Below are 6,539 nucleotides of genomic sequence, written 5' to 3'. Positions count from 1 at the left end.
AACTAGATTTGCTAAGTGCCACCTGCTGGGGTGTGGCATCTTTATCAGAACTTTGTGGTCCCTTTCCCGTGTTGTGGCTTTGTCATTCTCTTGTTATATGGTCCTTGGGAACTTGTGCTTCAACCGAGGTGGGGTTTGTAGTTTTCTAGGTTTGGGCTGTATTCGTTGAGTCAAAACCCAAGGTATCATTTTTACTAGCCAAACATGCAATGACAATGCAAGTGTAGTATGCAAGCAGGGGGGGAGGACACGACCTCCAAGGCCGCAACCAAAGTCAACAATATGCACAAGCTATCATTGATACTTACCATGCAATTGTTCCTCCCGAGACTCAAATATTTAGAGAAAGAAAGGCTCTATGAGATTCTAAAATCATGGAGGACATATCTCCATGGATTCCTGACCTAGGGACCACCTGAGGACGAAAGAAACGTTATTTCTCAGCCTTATATTTATACTGGTAGAGGAAGACCTTATTGGGAAGGGTGTTGAAGAACAAGCAAACAATAAATTATAACATTTTTGCTAGTTTGGCGGATCTCAAAAGAGTCCAGTGTAACCAATTAGTGTGTTTAGAGAAGGTTGGCACAAGGTTGGCACACATTGAGCTCTATTTTCAATGTGAACCTACACTGCATGTCTCTCCAGGTTCCAGTGCAAGAGATCCAACTCCTATTACTTTTTCATATTCCTGAGATTGAATGTTCTTGTCAAGTTTTTGTTTTTAGTGTGTTGTTGTATACAATTTAGTGATACTACAACTACTGATATTTTTTAAATTTTGGGCTAATTACTCTATTGGTAGTGGTCAAAATCATTTTTTTTTTCAATGAGCAGATTAAAACGACCTATCAAGTGACATGTTTGATAATAAAACTTGTTGAATATATGTGGTTTCATAATATTTTAAAGTAATATAATCTTTGAATTATTAAAAAAATAAAATTTAAAAATAATTTCAATACATTGAGATTCAAAATTTAATACACAAATTTAAAAATAATTGCAATGTTTTAAACTTCAAAACTTATTTTTCTTCCTTTTCTTAGATGGATTGAAGGTCATCACCAACATAAAAATCATTACCATAAGCATTTGCTTGTTTTTCATTTTTCTTTCCGTTGGCCACCACATCATGAGACACCTGCTCATCATTTCCATAGAAATGTGAGAAAATGGTTCTAATACGACCATCATTATTATGTGCATAATGTTTATGGTTTTCAAAATTTTATTTTTAAAATCCTCACAGACTTGCATCGTGTAATGAATCTCTATGAGCGATATTTGGCCTATTACCTATTGACCTATCATTTGAATCATTTTATACAAAATAAACAATTTTTTGTTATTAATTTTTTTTTTTTTGAAGAAAGAGATTTGTAATTTCAATCCTAATTAAATGATGAAATTACATTCGGCATATATACTTAATGGGTGTATATGTGAAATATCCGCAAGCAAGCGATTGTATAGTGATAGTACACTTGTGAGTACAACTGTACAATTATTCATATGTCTTACACAAAAATATGTGAAGAAAAGAAAACTATTTCGCTAAAAAGTTGTTGGCAAAATATTTTTCCAGTATAAGAGCCAAATTGTTTGTGTGAGTGTAGAAAAATGAAGGGGGCAAGCAGAGTAGCCGACCCGAACCAACAAGTTTCTGCACCGTTGAGAAGCATGTGATGAAAAAAACAAATGCTAAAAATATAACTGACTGTATGCTTACAAAATAAAAGAATTTTCTATGAAGATTCAACTAGACACTATTAGCTAAAAAAGTGTTGTAAGGAAAGCCAAAAAATATTATGTCTGTGTGTGTATCCATGTAAAAAAGCAGTCTTATGTAGCATTGAGCTCCCAGATTGTATCCCTGAAAGGATGATGAAATAAAACACGGGACTGATCATTGACATGTTCCATTATAGCCCAAAGATCATTTTCCAAAAGGAGACCATCTTTTGATAACTAGTATGATGCATGATTCCTTTCCTTGTACATATGAGAGCATGCGAATAATATGAAAGTATCAATAATATGCTTGATCTCCTAAAAAATATGAAATATATATTTTTTCTTGCAAACATTAGTATTGTTGAGCCAATTTATAGAAAGCTTAGAGTCCCCAAAAGAGTGTAGCTGTGTGCAACCCTTCTCGTTAGTAAAAAATGTAGAAATTTTGAATAATATGACACATATTCACAGAGATTATCCCGATTATACACTATTGCGGAATACATGCATAACACATAACCTCCTCTACATTGATCATCAATTTACAGAAGCAGAAACAATAACATGCACACATAGAAGCATCAATCACACATATCAACACAGTATTTTCCCGGGGAAAGCATCTCGCTAAAAACCCCAACTATCTGTATATTATATTGATTGAGAACATGTAACATTACATAGTACAATACTCCTCACAAGTATCCAGCACTATCTCCACCTGTTACACACAATACAGCTCAGATCTGATCTCCAAATCTCCCCCGCTGCTTTGCTTGCCTCCACTGCACAATCCTGTAAGATAATGAATGAATCCAAACTCGTTCCAAGTTCTATTTACCTTGGGAAAATCACTCACACTGGAAATCACGTGAGCACAGGCTATATCACTGGGCATACTCATGGGCATACTCAATACATTGCTTGTGCAAAGTCTCATGCACAACTATAGTCACAACTGATAGCAATCTCAACCTCTAACACCTGTCTCCACTAAACTGTACATGCACTAAGTTAACTGATGTATTCTTCAGTTGCATTATGAGTTAATAATTAGTGAATTAATTAATAACTAATTCAGACAACTCATCACTTAGTCTATTGGCCAGTTAGACTAAATAAAACTAGTTCAACTAAGTCAAACTGAACACAACTCCATTAACTGCTCATCCAACCCCACAAAACTCAACCACATGAGTTCTATCTAATGTCCTACATGCAATAGCTCAACTGACCCACAAGAAAAGCGCATTTCCTTCTGACAGCTGCATGTGCCACATCTGTAGCTCAAACTGAAGTGCTCCAAGAGGATAAGATAAAGTTTATAGTCTAAATATTATTATGAGACAATAATATTTGACTTTTCTATTTTTGACTAGCAGTGTAAAAATAGACTCTGATCACTCCTGCTATGATCCAAAAATAGAAGTCCATCTATTTTTTCCCAATATGACCAATCATCCATAAACAACATCTTGCAACTCATAGACCATGATCCATATGTCTAAAAATAGACTTTGCGCCAAAACTTGCCTGCGGGACCACTTAGTGAAGGCGACTCCTTTCCACTAAGCTCCATCATCTTGTTGCATTCTCAACAAGCATTTCTTGTTGCACACTTTTCAACACTCCCTCTCAACAAGAAAGGCTTCCTCTCAAACCCGATCCTGTAACTCTGGAATGTTCTGCATGCAACACATTTGCCCGGTCCACTTTGCTCCAACAACACTTGGAACAAAAACACTCCCAACTGACCACTCTGTTGGGCTAGGAACATACTCTGATGCTGAAGCTCTACCTGCTGCTGAAAAGTGCTCCCTCTCTGACATTTGCGCTACTGCAACATCTCCATGCATCTCGCACCATTGCACACCTCTCTGTGCCACCTAGCACTGTGCAAAACACTTGTGCCTCTCGCATTGCTGCAGCCTGCATGCTATGCGTTGTCCTGGGATTCCCTACACTGTCGCTCTCTCTGCCACTCCATCCGCATCTGTCTCTACCCAATCAGTCAGTTCCTGCTACTACACATTGGGGCTCCCGTAGCAAGGTCTCATCCAAGAGGTTGGGTACCTCAAGGATTCTGCCCCTCCTCCTTGGGACGATCACTCTGTATCGCCCCACCTCCTACCTGGAGGTATGGATGCATGCGATCCCTCAGCCCACTTGGCTCGAAGTTTCCCCCTACTGGAGGTCTCTGCATGAGTAGATGTCTCTACTCGATCTCCACTCAGCTTCCCTTGTTGTGGCTGCTCCACAACCTCCTGAAGCTGCTACACCAATCGTGGCTCCTCCACAATCGTCTGAGACTTCTTCTGGCTCTGCATGTTGAGAGGTAATATACGCTCCCTCTCAACCACCAAGTCTCCATCAGTTGCCTTGATGCTCAAGGCTTTGCATGCATCTTGAACCTCAAGAGCATACAGGTTCTTAACCCGTGAACCAATCTGCTTCACCTGTCTAGTGATGATGTGTCTAAGGAAAACCTTTCCCTTACTGAAGACTACATCATAGCCTCTGTCTTCCAGCATCGCGATCGACACCAAGTTTCTCTTCAGTCCTGGTACATACTTGACATCGGTCAAGGTAAGGCGAGCTCCATGCTCCCTCTGAAAAATAACCGTGCCTACACCTGAGACACTATACTTCTCATCATTACCCATCCCTATGAGTATCTGGAGATATTTCTCCTCCAAAGTACTGAACAAACTTTTGTCACCGGTCATGTGGAAAGAAGCTCCACTGTCAAGAAACCAACCACTTCCCATCATGGATGAAACCATGCATGCGAAGAGTGTGAAATCCAACTCAAATTGTGAAGCAAGTACCTCACCTTCAGATCCTTCCCCGGATCCCTTCTTAGACTTCTTCTTTGGGCAATTAGTAGCATAATGGCCCAACTCATGACAACGAAAGCAGCGCACCTTCGACTTGTCAACCTTCTTCCCATCATTGGAAGAACTGGATTCAGAAAGAGAAACCTTCCCCTTCCCCTTCTTCGCCTTACTCGCTAAGGCACAGTGTTACAGGGAAACTTGTCTATTTAGAACTGCTCTATCCCACTAAGGTGTGACAACTGCCTTAGAAACAAACAGAGAAAAACTACTTTTGTATTTCATTTATGAACTATAGATAGAGAGGAATAGAAAGAACCAACTTGTGTCTTGCGCTAGTCCTTTGATCCAATCCTTCTCTTCTTGGATAGTCTCCAGCTACCTGCTCCCTTACTTGCCCAGCTTCACAAAGTACCTGTAAGATCACAGAAGAAAAAAACTATACAAAGACATTGATCTATATTCATAAACAACTTAGGATCAGATTTAAGTTAACCATACAAATGTAACAAGCATCAATGATACAAAAGCATGGAGGAAAACTCAAATAACTTTTATTGATAAACAAGAAAAGATCCAGGAGGAGTTACAACCAGTGGTTGCTGACCCAGCATCAACCTCCCAGCAAAGAAGCCCCTCTTCACCTCAAACAAAGCATAGATCACCCAACAATCTGATGTTTGTCTCAAAAAACCAACAACAATTCCTTACAATATGCAAAATTCCAGCCTCCGGATCTCTGGGATGAGGGATCCATATATAGATATCTGTAAGGAGGATGAGTCAGCTTGTGATTTGATTAGTGTCTTCTCTCTGTCAGTTCTTGCTTCCACTTGGAGACTGAAGGCCTCTTACTCATCCTTGGTCGAATTCAGTGAGACAAGTGTCACTGGAGAAGATTCTGGAAGCTTCCATTGTCTCTCCACCTCGCGGAATGACACTGCCATTTGTCATTTCTCACCCATCGCACCCCACAGAAGGGACTTTTGAAATGCAACGCACCCTCACAGTGTATTTAGGTGCAATGCATCGCACCTAGCCAGTGGAGCAACTGAAATGATCCTGTTTTGACTTATTCTGAGCAGTTTCCGGTGGAGAACTTTTGGGAGAAGCTGTAATCTGTTGACCTTGTTCCTTTAGGGGTTAGAACAAAACTTTTAGGGACTTAGGAGCCCTTGGTTTATGGACATTTCATGCTTGGAGTTGTAGGGCACAAAAATGTCTATAACAGTTGCCCCCTAAAGTATGAGTCCGTTAACCTTTTGGTGTCGGGTGAAATGCTTTATTATGAGGATCTGAAGTTCTTTCAATGCTGGGAGGAGACTTGTAATAAGATACAATACAATACATTATCTTCATACTATTTTCATGATCTAGCTGAGGCGGGCATTCCCATGCTCAGCTTTATAAATTCATTTTCATGTACATAGGACAGACAATCATCTGAGTGCAGACTGATGATTCTGGTAGAGCCATCATCCTTTTGAGTGGATGATTATCTATGCAGCAATGATGTACATTTAATGTCTTTATTTTCCTGAATATATATCGCAGCCTGGATGGATGAAACTAGATCCGGGGTCTTCAATCTCGTCCGATCTTCACTCGAAGTACAAGTCGATCCATGTGAGAAATGTTCTGAAGTCGAACATGGAAAGACATCGCTTGATTACCAGTCAATGATGTAAACTGTTAACAAGCGCGAGAGGAATCACCGATAATAATAATGACCCTCAAGGTACTGCAGTACAATTCACGTGGTGTGAATAAAGGACTTGGCATCGAACACCACGCAAAATCTTTCGGTCGAAGGCCATTGATATAAACCTGTCGCCGGAAGTGAGAAACTTGTCATTGAGGCATGCAAGCTTCAAAGTACTGAATGGGGTGTTCCTAGATCAACTTCTTGGATAATGAGCTGATGTCGACAAGAAGCGATCCGTCACAGGAGGGCCTTAATGAATCCCA

The sequence above is a fragment of the Pinus tabuliformis genome, chromosome 9 (assembly GCF_031772625.1).
Source record: "Pinus tabuliformis cultivar Carrire ecotype Pingquan chromosome 9, CPIR1, whole genome shotgun sequence".
In the NCBI taxonomy this organism is placed as follows: domain Eukaryota; kingdom Viridiplantae; phylum Streptophyta; class Pinopsida; order Pinales; family Pinaceae; genus Pinus; species Pinus tabuliformis.
Note: the sequence above shows the minus strand (reverse complement) of the source record.